Here is a 12,554-nt window from a genome sequence, read left to right as displayed (position 1 = left end):
TTCCCTTCTGCCAGCCAGCACAACTTCCCCACTGCTCATCTTCGCTTCAGACAACTCCAGCTTAGCAACCACGGAGTGCTACATGCTAAGGAGTGTAGACCAAGCTGTCATCCACACATTACATTCAGCCAGGCTTTGACACAGTGCATGCCACAGAGGTCGGCAAGGGAAGAGTAGCAGAGTTGTAAATTCCCATCTCTCTAAGACCTCTGACACTTCGATCAGTTTCAATCAGACTGAAATACTGGGAGGGAAGCACACCACAAACTAGACAGAGGAGTCCAACTGATGATAAGAGTTGTGGTTAGGAGGAAAACAGGTTATGTGTTATGGGGATGTGGCCTTTCCAATACAGGGTATCTCCACAGCAATTTGTAAATTTGAGGATATATTACAAGCAGGCTGTATGTAACTAACATTAGGAAAGAAAGTTACCCATACTTACTGCAGAAGGCAAGACTTGAACATTTGTCTATGATGGCTGACAATACCTATGTCCTACTGGCTGCTACATGCCCTCCAAGGCACTTAAAATGTTTAATCACCATCACTTAAAGCCCTAAACATCAGCGAGTAAACACACACATAGATGAATGAGGTTTGTTCCCTGCATGACTGGCTGCAAATATGCTGCCAACAGGTAGAGACAGAGAAATTCTGGTCAGGCCTGAATTACATAGGTACCATCCATTCAAGGAAGAGTGTGAGAATACTTAACTCAGAGGGCAGGCCAGGGCCCAGAACAGTGAAACTCCTGTTGCCTTTTTTTTTTTCTTTTTTACTGTTTCTCCTAAATGTTTACCACTAAGTCATGCGGCACAATGTAACAACCCCTAACACGGATGAATACCTTTCAGATTCCTGCCTTGGAAAGAGCAGAAAGTCAGTCTGTCTCCATCCAGGGTCTATGTCTATGATTCCTCTCCTGTTCTATGTTTTCCCAGGCAGGCTGGAAAGGTTTCCATGTTCAGTTCACATTGGCAGTCAGGCCGCTGGATGTTCTTGGCAAAGTAAACCCCAGAGCAAACTGGAACGCCTTTCCAGTTTTCTTTTCCATTCCTTACTCAGGATTGTGCACCAAGTTTAGCTGTTCTCATTCACTCCAAGTCTAACAGGCAAAAAAGTAAATTTTAGGCCCAATCATTCAGATTTAAAGACTTTTTTCAGTATAAAAATACATGGACAGGCAGATACATTCATAAGTACATGTGGCTTTGCACCAAAGGCACCAGGAGCTTTAGCACTGACAGGCTCAGAGCTGCAAGCTGACTGAAATAGAGAAAAGGTTTCCATGAAAAATAAGGTAAAAAATCTAAACCAAACCCAACCAGGTAAATGACAATGAACCACACACAGCTGTAAGGAGAAGAACCTATAAGTCAGATTATTTCCCAACAAAAGCAGGGGTAGCTAAAGTTTTAGGATTCAAGCAGACTCCGCTCTCTTTGTGGGCTCCTGCTCATGTCTGTCCCACTGTCCCGTAACAGACATGTTTGCAAGGAGCACAGCAAACCACAGTAGGAGCTGGCCAAGCTAAAAATAACTGGCAAGAGTGTTATTTTATAACCCAGAGCAATTCCCTATTCAATTTCACTGATCATCTCCACACAATGCATCAGCATAACAGCACAGAAGTGGGATGGAGCAAATGTGACTGTTCAGGTCAGCACTACTGCTGTGCTCAAACTACAGCCTTGGTTTCATTTCTAAAAAAGAAATCTAGCTACAAAACGTAAAAGGAAACTGCATGTACTGAATACATTGGGGGGGGCTGCTTCTCTCATACCTAGTGTGACTCTATCATTTGTCAGGTGAATGGATGAAAATTCCAACCATGATCAGCATACTATTTACTATTTTGTTCTTCACAGTTGTCTCAGTTTTGCAGCCACTTCAAACAACGTTTGGCAACAGGAATCTCCAGAGAAGTCAAGAGATTAGAACAAAAAAAGAGATTAACAAAAAAACTCCACAATGTATATATTTCATTTCCTGTATTTAACTAGAGCAGACCAAAAGTCCTGCCATGCAGAGAGGAAAGTGCCTGTTAAAACAAAAGTTTAACTGAACTGACAGGTTTGTGAGAAGGGAAGGGAGGACCAGTCCTAGGCAGCAGGGAGTATTAAACTCTATTAAAAAAAAAAAAAAAAACCAACAGTAAACATGCCTGATAAGAATATTGTTCTGGTTTTAGATCTTCAACCTTGTTCAGGATGAGTTGCTTTGGCACCTTTTTTTCCTATTGTTTTTTTTCTCAATAGTGCAGCTAGGACACTAAGAAGCCAATAAAGCTAACCACCATTTTCCTGTTTACACTGTAAATCTAGCCATTGACATCTTACTTGTTACACAGTAAAAAATAAGCTATTGATTTACCATCTTACCATCTAGAACAAGCAACCCAAGCTAAATGTCTTGCTAGGCAGATGGCTCTGCCTACACCATTAACAACCTTTTCTGAACACAGCTGCTGCCCAAGCTCAGTGTCTTCCTGTCATCTGGCTGTAGAAGGAAAAATCAAGTTTTGTGTCATTCATAACCATGGCAAGGTACTTACAGAACCTTTTTTTTAAATTAAAGATGCTGCAGGTAGAACACAGCTCCCTACCAGCATTAATAAACACCATCTACTCGCCATCTCTTTCCCCTTGAAACTACTAGGTAAGATGAAGGTCGCTGGGGTCACATGTCAAGGTTTGTTCTGGGCTATTAGTAAGTTCTCACCTAGCATACCCATACCTTTCTTCCCAAACTGTGTGCTTCTTTTGCAGAATCTGCTTTTAGAAGTGGAAGTCCTCCTCTAATTATTATGACTGAAGAACAAATTTAGAAAAACATGATTCAAGAGCAAGCAACACGGTGGTGCCAGTCAGAGTTGTCAGAGAAGCTGAAGAGCAGGGGAGAGGAATGACCTCTCAGTCTGAGCTCATGGTGCACTCCATCAGACACCAACGATGCTGTTTCACAGTTCAGCATCATTGATTGATTCATTGCTGTTCAGATTTGATTAAAATATGGGATAAGGAGTTTATTTTGGTAGCACAGATGTGTTACGCCACCATTTCATTAAGCCCTGCCATCCCACAGCATGAATGAACCAACAAGTGATTTTGAAGCCATGCCAAGGGGAAGCACTGAAGTGCCAATGAATTTCATCCAAAGGAAAACAGGACCAAACCAGTCCCAACTAAGATGCAACAGCCTATGTAGATGATGGTGTCCCTCAACAGCTTTCTTCTGTACCCAAACTTGTATATACAAAGCAGAACTTCTGCTCAGACAGTAGCTCTCAAAGCAAATTATTAGAGGTCCTTGTGCCCAGCAAGTCATAAAGTAGTTTCATGCAGTAACTTTGCACCAAGGCCAAGAACTGAGTTCTTGTGGCTCCCTAATACTTCAAGGAGAGCTGTGGATATGCAGAGGCACACAGACCCATGCAGGACCAGAGCCTGGCTGCCTGTGCAGACATCTGTGACTGCCACATACACACATGCTTCTTCAAGGGCACACAGAATCTGTAATTCAGATCAGCTGGTGCAGGAGAAGAGAGCAAAGCAGGAGAAGGACTTACCTGTGAAAACAGTTCTCTCTGCTGCAGGCCTAGAGAAGCCTTTGCACTATTGCTGTACTACAGATGATGTAGCTAACTAAGGACTGTCAACAGCGGGAGCTCATTCCCAGGCAAGCCACAAAATAAATGGATTTTTTTGGAGAGCAGGGGCCAGGGGGGTGCCCACACTCCATTTTCCTACACAAAGGCCTTCTCTTTCGTGAAGGAAGGTTGTTAGGGAAACACTCCGGACACAAAGTGTCAAGAAACACAAAATATTTACATCAAATGTGTGTACATACACACATACATATAGATAGATATATACACACACACACGCACCCCCCAGTAGAAAATTGATCAGTTGCCCCAACTATCTGGGAACAGGATTTTGGCTGTGCCAAAATGCAGGCTGAACCCACGGAATCCACACCAGACTCCTACTGAGCAGTGCACAGCAGGATAAGACTTCAAAAGATTAACCAGTACAGCATGGATACTCACGTACAGAGCAGACACAGCCAATGATAATGTTTACTGCTGTTAACACTTTCATTTCCAAATTCCATTGCTTAATAAAAACAGGTAAAGAGAGAGTCTGAGCAGCTAGTCCAGAGCATAAGCCAGAAGCAGAGCTAGAGAATTAGTTTACCCAAGAGGAGCTAAGTCAAAGCAAGAAAACTTTAATAACAATATAGCAGCAAAAGAAACACTTTCTCCATATGGTTTTAGAGTTACTTTCTCCTTTTATTTCCAGTTGCAACCACCTCCCAAGAGGGTCAGACAACCATTCCCCAAGATGAAGCACTGAAATTCCAGAAGGAGTGATAATCACAGTGGTTTGACACTGGCACTTAAGGTCTGCTTCTGATTTCAAGCCTGAAAAAAATAAATCAATTATTTACCAGAATTATGACCTACTTAGCAGATAATAGCCTAGGATCTCCTCCCTCCTCCCTTTGCAAGCAACATTTTGCAGAGAACAAAGAATTAAAAAGGAAAGTAAGTAGAGTAGCTGGAACAGGGGCTGTCTTGCACGAGCTATCAGCCACCAACAGTACCACCACATCAACTGCATGAGCAGCCCTGGGCAGTGGCCAGCAGATAGGTGGTGATCAGAACCAGCTCCCACTGTGTCAGGGACCACTGAGCTGCTCATGCCTTTGCTCATTGCAGCACTCAAACGAGGCTTAAAAGCATCTTGTGCTCAGCCAAAGCAAGGAGCAGGCCTAAATGCCCGGGATTGGCACCTGAATAGTGGCTGTGGAAACCCTGGCTATTAGATGCTCTGCATGAACTGACATCGAAATCTGTATATTGACAGGAAAAACAATCTACAAATCCAAGAACCACTAAAAGAAGTCCAAAGGAAGACCACCTATAGCTATGAAGCGAAAAACCTCAAATTTTGTAGACAAAATCCAAAATCTTCAAGCCACAGATGCAGAGCTTCCAAAAGCCCTTTTTGCAGGGCAAGAGATATCAGAACTTTGTGCCCAAATACATTAGAAGCACACATATGGTCTCAGCATCTTGAGCAGACACCTTAGAAAGAACAGAGACCTAAATGATTCTTTGGCCTCACAGAGGTGGGGAAATACAATTTCACATCAATTTGTATTGCACTGGAAGATAGTTTCACCCCACCTACCCTTGAACAACACATTTAGGAATGGTGTCAACCTAAACTCCTTAAGTAGTCCAGAGGCATGTCCGGAAGCAGACAAAAATCTTAAATGGGATAAAGTGCTTACTGGAAGGTGATCAACTGCTTGAGAACAGAAGAAATCCTCACAGTTACGCTCCCCCCCAACAGAGGGAAAGGATCCAGGACATGATTTATGACTTGACTGGACCATTTTGGAAGGGGAAAAAAATTCAGAGTCGGTATCTGTGCCTGGCTGAGTAAACTGTACGTACAGCAAATCTTTGTGCCTGTAACAGAGCACACACCCAGAAGGATGGCTGTGCTTCTCCACGCAGCACAGCTGTGGCCTGCTGGCTGCTCTGAAGCTTAGCTGCCTCCTATCTTTATTTCTTTCATAGGAAATGTATTTATTTATTTTAATCTCTTGTCTTTCATATTGTGTTTGTACACAGTCAAATATTTTGACTGAAAACTTCAGAGAAAAACCTAACCCTCTTTAATGGAATAAATGTACAACTAGAAGCAAGTAAAACACAACTGGGGAAAAATAAAGGAACACTTGTATATCAGCACTATATTTAGATACTGCTTTACTAGGACTTTTACAGAAACTTGGAAGACGTGTTGTGTTGATGCTTGGTCCAGCCTTAAAAAGCTTCAAGCAATTTGACACAGCCCTGAAATAGAAGTTCTGACGTTTTAGACTGCAAGCTGCACAGAGCAGATACTGTTCAACAGCACAGTAACTGTTTTCTACAAAACCTCTGCACGCCGCTACATTTCCTGGATTAATGCTTCACTTTAATTTTCAGCAGCATTTTTAAACAACAACTACACTGTCTGTCAGACTCATGCACTTCGATAAGTTTGAGATAACTGAAGAATTGGTGGGACAAGATTCCTGTCGATATTACTACAGCAGAAAGACAGAAATACTACTTGTAAATTGCTATGTGGGACTAGCTATCTGATGTGCAAAGCAGGGTGGATCCACTCACCTGAAGTGGAAAGCTGATTCCTGCCCCAAGAGTTGGGTTTGGCCAGAATGGAAGACAGACGAAAAACCACCAAAACCCAAAACCTTAACCTGGGATTTGTTTTACTTCCTCAGAATGGTGCATGCCACAGTACAAATTTAATATAATTCACAAAATGCACCTACCCAGCACTGTGGGCACATATTTTATTACAAAAGCTGTATATGGCAATGGAAATCCAGTTCAAAACATTACTACCACAAAACAACACACACCACCTTGAAGAGGCTCATTTTCTGTCCCAAATACTCATTTCTCCTCCTAAACCCAAAAACATTAAAAATAGAAAAGGCAGAAGGTATCTTGGGAAGGTGAATTAAAAGGGCAATACTGGTACAGGACATGGAGTTGAATTTTTGGGACGACACTGGTATCTCATAAGCCCAAGTAAGTCATAAACATAAGACTTAGACCCAAGATACTTGAGCAAATTTTAGCCTAGATCCTTGGCCAAGAAGCTTTCAATCAAAAAAGTGTAGACTATAAAAACAGCAGGTGTTAAAGATGCCACAGAGAATGACATCAAATAGCAATGGAAGAAACACAGTTCACACAAAAGAGATGACAAATACCCTCAGGCACTTTCTTCCTCTTAATAATCACAACCGTTTAAGTTGTTAGTTTCACATCAGCAGCACAGGGCTTGCGGACCACAAGCAGCTAGACGCAGAAGGAGCTACAGGAAGTGAAACATACCTCTTCTATCCTAAAATAAAAATGGGCTGGAGCTCAGTACCAACTGATGGTTTTATAAAGGGCAAGCTGTCTTTTAACAGCAGCCTGGTAGAGATGAAAAGTGATGGAATAGCCTCATTTTTGTTTATCGGTTTGTTTTTAACAGATGGGAATAAGAGGAAAAGAGCATAACTCATTCCTTTTGCAAAATACTCCTGAATGTAACAGCCAAGAAAATACACAAAGTTTCATAAGCACCTGCACCGATGATCCACATGTATTAATGAATCTTAACACAAGCTTTCATGAAGCTGAAGGCTGAATTCAGTGAGGTGAGAATTTCCTGGGTGTAGCCAGCGTACCCTTGTGCCCACCAACTTCTTCTCAAAGATTAAAGTACTCAATCCTCAGTTTTACGTCAAGATGATGAGGTCTCTTGCCATTGATTAGTACGCCCCTATTCAACAGGAGCACAAGGATCCACACTGTCCAATCCTATTGTAAGATTAGGTACAATTTCTCTTTTGTCTATGATTAGCATCTGATGTTGACAAATGGGATGAGAATAAGAAAGCAAAAAAAGCACAGCTGACCCTTGTCAGAGGGTGGCAATATGATGGCCTGGACATCACGTAAACTGGATGTCAACTAAAGGACTTGGCTGCTCAGCCTTCGTCACTACCCTATTTTCTACAAGTCACTACAGGACCTTACAACCACCAGGTCCCTCTTCCAAAGCCTGGAGATTTAACCTTAAACTGAACCTGAAGTTAAGTTGAAGTCATGCACACCAGCTGTTCTGCCTTCGAGGCACAAAGGGTCACAGGAGCAAAGGCAGTGAGAGCCTCAGGACCTGAAGTGCTCACACAAGGGACTATTTAGAGTACCACAAAGTATTCCTGCTGCTGTTGTGTCTTGGTTATGAGGATTTGAGGCTAGCATGTGAGCCTGCTTCCATGGCTGCCTCTCTCCCACAGGGAAGGATGAGCGCTGACTGGTAGGTCCCTAGTGAAGAGCAGCCACTATTCCTTTTCTATAACTGCTTCTTGGAAACCAAGTTCCCCACGGGACCTGGCAAAAAGCCAAGGGTGAAGTGCAAAATTTAGTAACAGCAGGATCTGCAGCCCAGCAGTCTTACAGTGCACAGACTTTTCTAAAGGGATTACTGGCTATCAGCCACTCTGAGGGGGCTCTTTACATGAGGCTGGCACTTCTCCCAGCAGAAGGTGTCGGGGGACGACACAGACGCTAGGTAACAGAGGCATAACAACCCAGCGTGCACTCACTCTGGATTAACCCCCTTCGAGAACCAGGGAGAAGCAGTTACTGCAACAGGGGGTCTTGTCAGATGACAGCATTAACTCTACAGCTACTAGCAGAGCACCAAATGGTGCTTAACCCAGAGCACCCCTTAAATACAGGAGCTTAGGCCCCCCTCCTCCACTCCAGGGCAGGCAAATGGCACAAGTAGAACCAGTGTTTACCAGAGACCACCACGCGTTTGGCATCCCATGAACCAGTCTCACAAGGACATTATTGATCGATGCTATTTCTCACCAGGTGCGTGTAAACAACCAGCAGATACTACTGGCACATGGGAGCGCAGGCAATCATGCTGTGCCTTATACTGGGGAATAGGGAGAGACATGCACTAGCAGGCATTAAGAAAGCTTGTGCGTTCAAAAGACGGGTGTTCAAAACCCACCTCTCAGCAAAAGCTTGGAATGACCACATTGCAGAATGAGCTTCCCTCTGGATATACAATTTCTTATTCAAACCCAGACTCACCTTTCAGGCATATAAACAGTCCCGAATTAAAATGTCCCTCTCTCCTGTAACAGTATTTTCTCTCTAATCTGCCCTCTAGATAGGACAGGCTTGCCTCTCCCCATTACTTATCTCTGACCAGAACGTAAAGCCTCTTCTTGCGTGGTGCCTCCAAGAACCTCAGACTTCTCTTGTTTAGCCCACAAGGTCTGCCAAAAAGTCAAAGCTGGAAAAGTTTTTCTATGTAAATACTCCTATTTCACTGTCCCAAGCATTCGCGTAAAACAAGAATGCTACACCCTATAGTACAGATGCCAGGGTACCTGGCCTGCAACACAGCAGGTTGTCCTATGCACTTGGAAAGAAACTTTGAAGAGGACACATCTAGTAAAGATTCTCACCTCCTTTGAATTCTGCTAATAATCCACTTTTCTTACTGAATGCATTACTGAGATCCTAAGAATGCAACAGCTTGGGTCGTGTACACAGCCCTCCACATCTGGAGGCCTGCAAACAATGGGAGGCCACGGCTGCATCATGTGCCAGGAAGCTTTAGGCACCATGCAATCAGCTCAGCTAGTTTTGTGGTTTAGTGCCTAACCTCAAAACATCACATTCCCATTTTGAACCTACCAGCTCAACTAATAGGCCCAAATGCTGTGTATAAAAATATATATTTAAGAGAAGCAAGAAGGCGGGGCGGGGGGGGGGAGCTGCCATGAATAGAAGCCTTTATGTCAGGAGTTACTCCCCATCTAGTCGTTGGGTATTTTAAATCTCTCCCTCTCCGCTGCCCGTGGTTATTGAGTTTGATACAAGGGAAAGGGGGAACCACCTTGGACAAGCCCTTCCTGCTTTAGTCTCACCACGTGTAACTGAAAACTAGCATAATCCACTACTACAGCTACTTATTTTATATATTTAATTGCTTACAACACAACCACAGGTCTAGTCAAACTTATTTCCCTGTTCCCAGTACTAGTCTTTCCCTCTGTTCTCATGCTGGATACGAGAAGTATTACACACAATGGCATCCAAAACCTCTTCTATTCTTTAAATAGCAGAGCCCATGAGAGTGATCCTACAGAGCAAGGCTCTCAATCAGTGATGAAAAGAGCTCACATGTGGAAAAAGAAGTGGTATTCCTTGGGCTGTGATTACGTGCAAGAAGTGGAGCACAGACATCCTGCAGTACTGTCCAGAACAAATGGAAGAAAACATTGAAGAAAAGGCTTGAAAATAGAAGCTATGAAAAAGCAGGTGCTTTAAACAGAAACCCATCAAACAACTTTTTTTCTGCACAGGCAAACAATCCTAATACTTTCTGAATATTCCTTCAGTATTCTGTCCAAAGGGTCAGGAATTCCTAGCCTCAGAGATTTTTAATGCATTAGAGGAATTGAAATCTTTTTCCTCCTTACATGGGGAACACATCTAATGTCAGCTGTGTAATAGATTATACATGCATGGTTAACTCTCCTGCCTCTCCTGGCAGTAGTTAATGGATGATCCTGGTAACATAAGAATTATATCAAAATTCCACCATAAAGGATAAAACTAACTGAGAAATAGCTTTGCACTGAGTGAGCTAGAGCTGCAAATAAGGAAGATGAAAGCTTAATTTAGGTAAGCTTCTCTCTGCAAGGGTAAGAACAAAAATTTAAACTGAGGAGAAAAAGAAGACTAGAATAGCTGGTGACAAACAGGGAATTCAATCCAAAGAGACAGGATGGCAAAGAGAAGGTGGCTTCTCTGAGAATGACAGCTGGAGAAAGGCAGTTCTGGCATGCAGGAAATCCAAGGCAGAAAGCACTTTCCACGCCTCCAGGACTGCTGGAAATTAGGAGTATTCCAGTAACTTAAATTCAATTGCTTGTAACATTACAGCTCTCTGAACGCAATCAGACTGCTCAGGAAAATGGCAAAACCTATCACTACTTCCAGTATCACTTGGGCAGGTCCTTATTCATAAGAAGTAGCAAAATTAACTTGTAATTCTCTGTACCTTGCATACGTACAAAGTCGGACCAAAAAAACCCCAACAGCAGTCAGTGATTCACAGCAATCACTGGAAGAGTGTCTAGGAAACTCTACTGCAAGGTTTGACAGCGTGGCACCATGGTTACTAAGACAATACAAGGCACAAAATCCTGTTGTATATCTAATCCCTTTGTGTTTAACCATCTGGGACAGCAATTCCTTTCATAGGGATGAGCCCTAGTATTCTAGAAATGTGGCTGTTTGTCCAACGTCCAAATTTTCCATTACTTTTTACCCTTCTAAAATGTACAGATGTGCTAAATTTATTATTTTATTCATTACTATCAGGACATGTGACAGAAAGACAACAGCTAAGGAGATCACTTGCTGAACAAAATACTCTGAACAGTTAGACTTGAGGAAGAACCAGATTAGTGTCCAGCAATGCCTTGATTTCCTCCATTTTTAAACTGAGAAAATACCTACTTATACTCAGGACTTCAAAGTAAAAGCAAAAAAAAAATTTTTTTTTTTTGAGATCTTTGGGCAAAAGTCTGTTATTACAGGTAACATTAACTCAACTCTTCTAGGCTAGCCACTTGCCAGGAAGTACATACACAATCGATCAATTTTCATAGCAGGGAGGGTTTAGTAAGTGAATTAGGATAGTCTACATAGCTAAGGACCAAATTATTCAATTGGAAAGAGGGGAAATTCCAAAGCATCATTCAGGAACAGCTTTCTAATACCAGGAAAATTAGATACCTTCAAGTTACTCCAGAAACAAGCAAAACACACCACCACACACAACAGTAGAATTTCAGAATTACAGAAATCCAAGACCCCCAAAATCTTACATATATCCCCATCATCACCAAGCTGCAATGTAGTATTTTGCAATCAATCACGCTTTACTCCTCTTTTACCTTTCATATTACCAATCCTTTAATCAAAGCTTCTGTAAGGGCATGGAGGAAAAAAAACTGCATCAGTCACGAATTCATAATATTTGTGGTTTTTACTCCTACACACTCCCTTCAGCTGTGATTTTGTGGATGTCAGTCCCAGCAGCGAGTCTTTGGACATGCGTATACAGTAATTGACTTGGCATCTTCTTGAACACTTATGCATTATTATTTTGAGAGCTTACAGGTAGGAAGGTCATTATATGAGGGCATCACACTCTCATACATCCTCACTTCTCTTAAAATCATACTCTGGAATACATCATTACATCCGCTGTCAAGGTACTGTGACACAAGGAAGCTTAACAAAGACAAGGATTAAGCCAGCTCCTGTATATATCCCACTAGCATCCCTCTGCTCACACACAGAGGCTGTATAAAGAAAATCTGGAGTCTCGCTGTCTACACTGAGCTGAAACCTGCAATGCATGCTTCCACAGAATGACATTGCAATAAATAAATACAAATAAATCTGTAGGATGCTGCTCTTTGACCTCTGGCACATATGACCAGACTGCTGGTTCAGCCTGAGTAGTTTCCGCTGCTCCAGGAGCTCTGTATTTGCACTGAGAAGGCAGCTGGGTCACTGCCATACCTCAGCAGACCACAAATATAGCTTCAGCCACTTGACACCAATCCTGATTATTTGGTGTCTTTTTTTTGTTTTCTCCAATCAATCATTCCCTCTAAGTCAAATTCTGGGTTTTCCTGTTGTTAAGAACTAGGATTCACTGCTTTGGCCTGGCTTCCTCTAGGACACATGGGGAGGAGAGATAAGACCTCCCTTTCAGTCAGTGCTGACCACAGATAAGCACAGGGGCTTTATTATTTTCCACCTGGTCTCTACCAGCAGAACACAAGCAAGGATAATCTGAAAATTTGACAGTTTGAGGAGTGTAAGAAGCAAATGCTTCTTCAGCAAGTCTCAGCTT

At 42.5% G+C, this 12,554-nt stretch overlaps 1 protein-coding gene across 2 annotated transcripts in view; it reads right to left on the bottom strand.

The window, feature by feature from the left end:
* Positions 1 to 12,554, bottom strand: part of BCR (BCR activator of RhoGEF and GTPase) — a 106,738-nt gene that overhangs the window by 61,913 nt on the left and 32,271 nt on the right. The window lies entirely within an intron of this gene.

This window comes from Grus americana, chromosome 16 (genome assembly GCF_028858705.1).
Source record: "Grus americana isolate bGruAme1 chromosome 16, bGruAme1.mat, whole genome shotgun sequence".
Taxonomy (NCBI): Eukaryota; Metazoa; Chordata; class Aves; order Gruiformes; family Gruidae; genus Grus; species Grus americana.
This window is presented reverse-complemented; position numbering and strand designations above follow the sequence as displayed.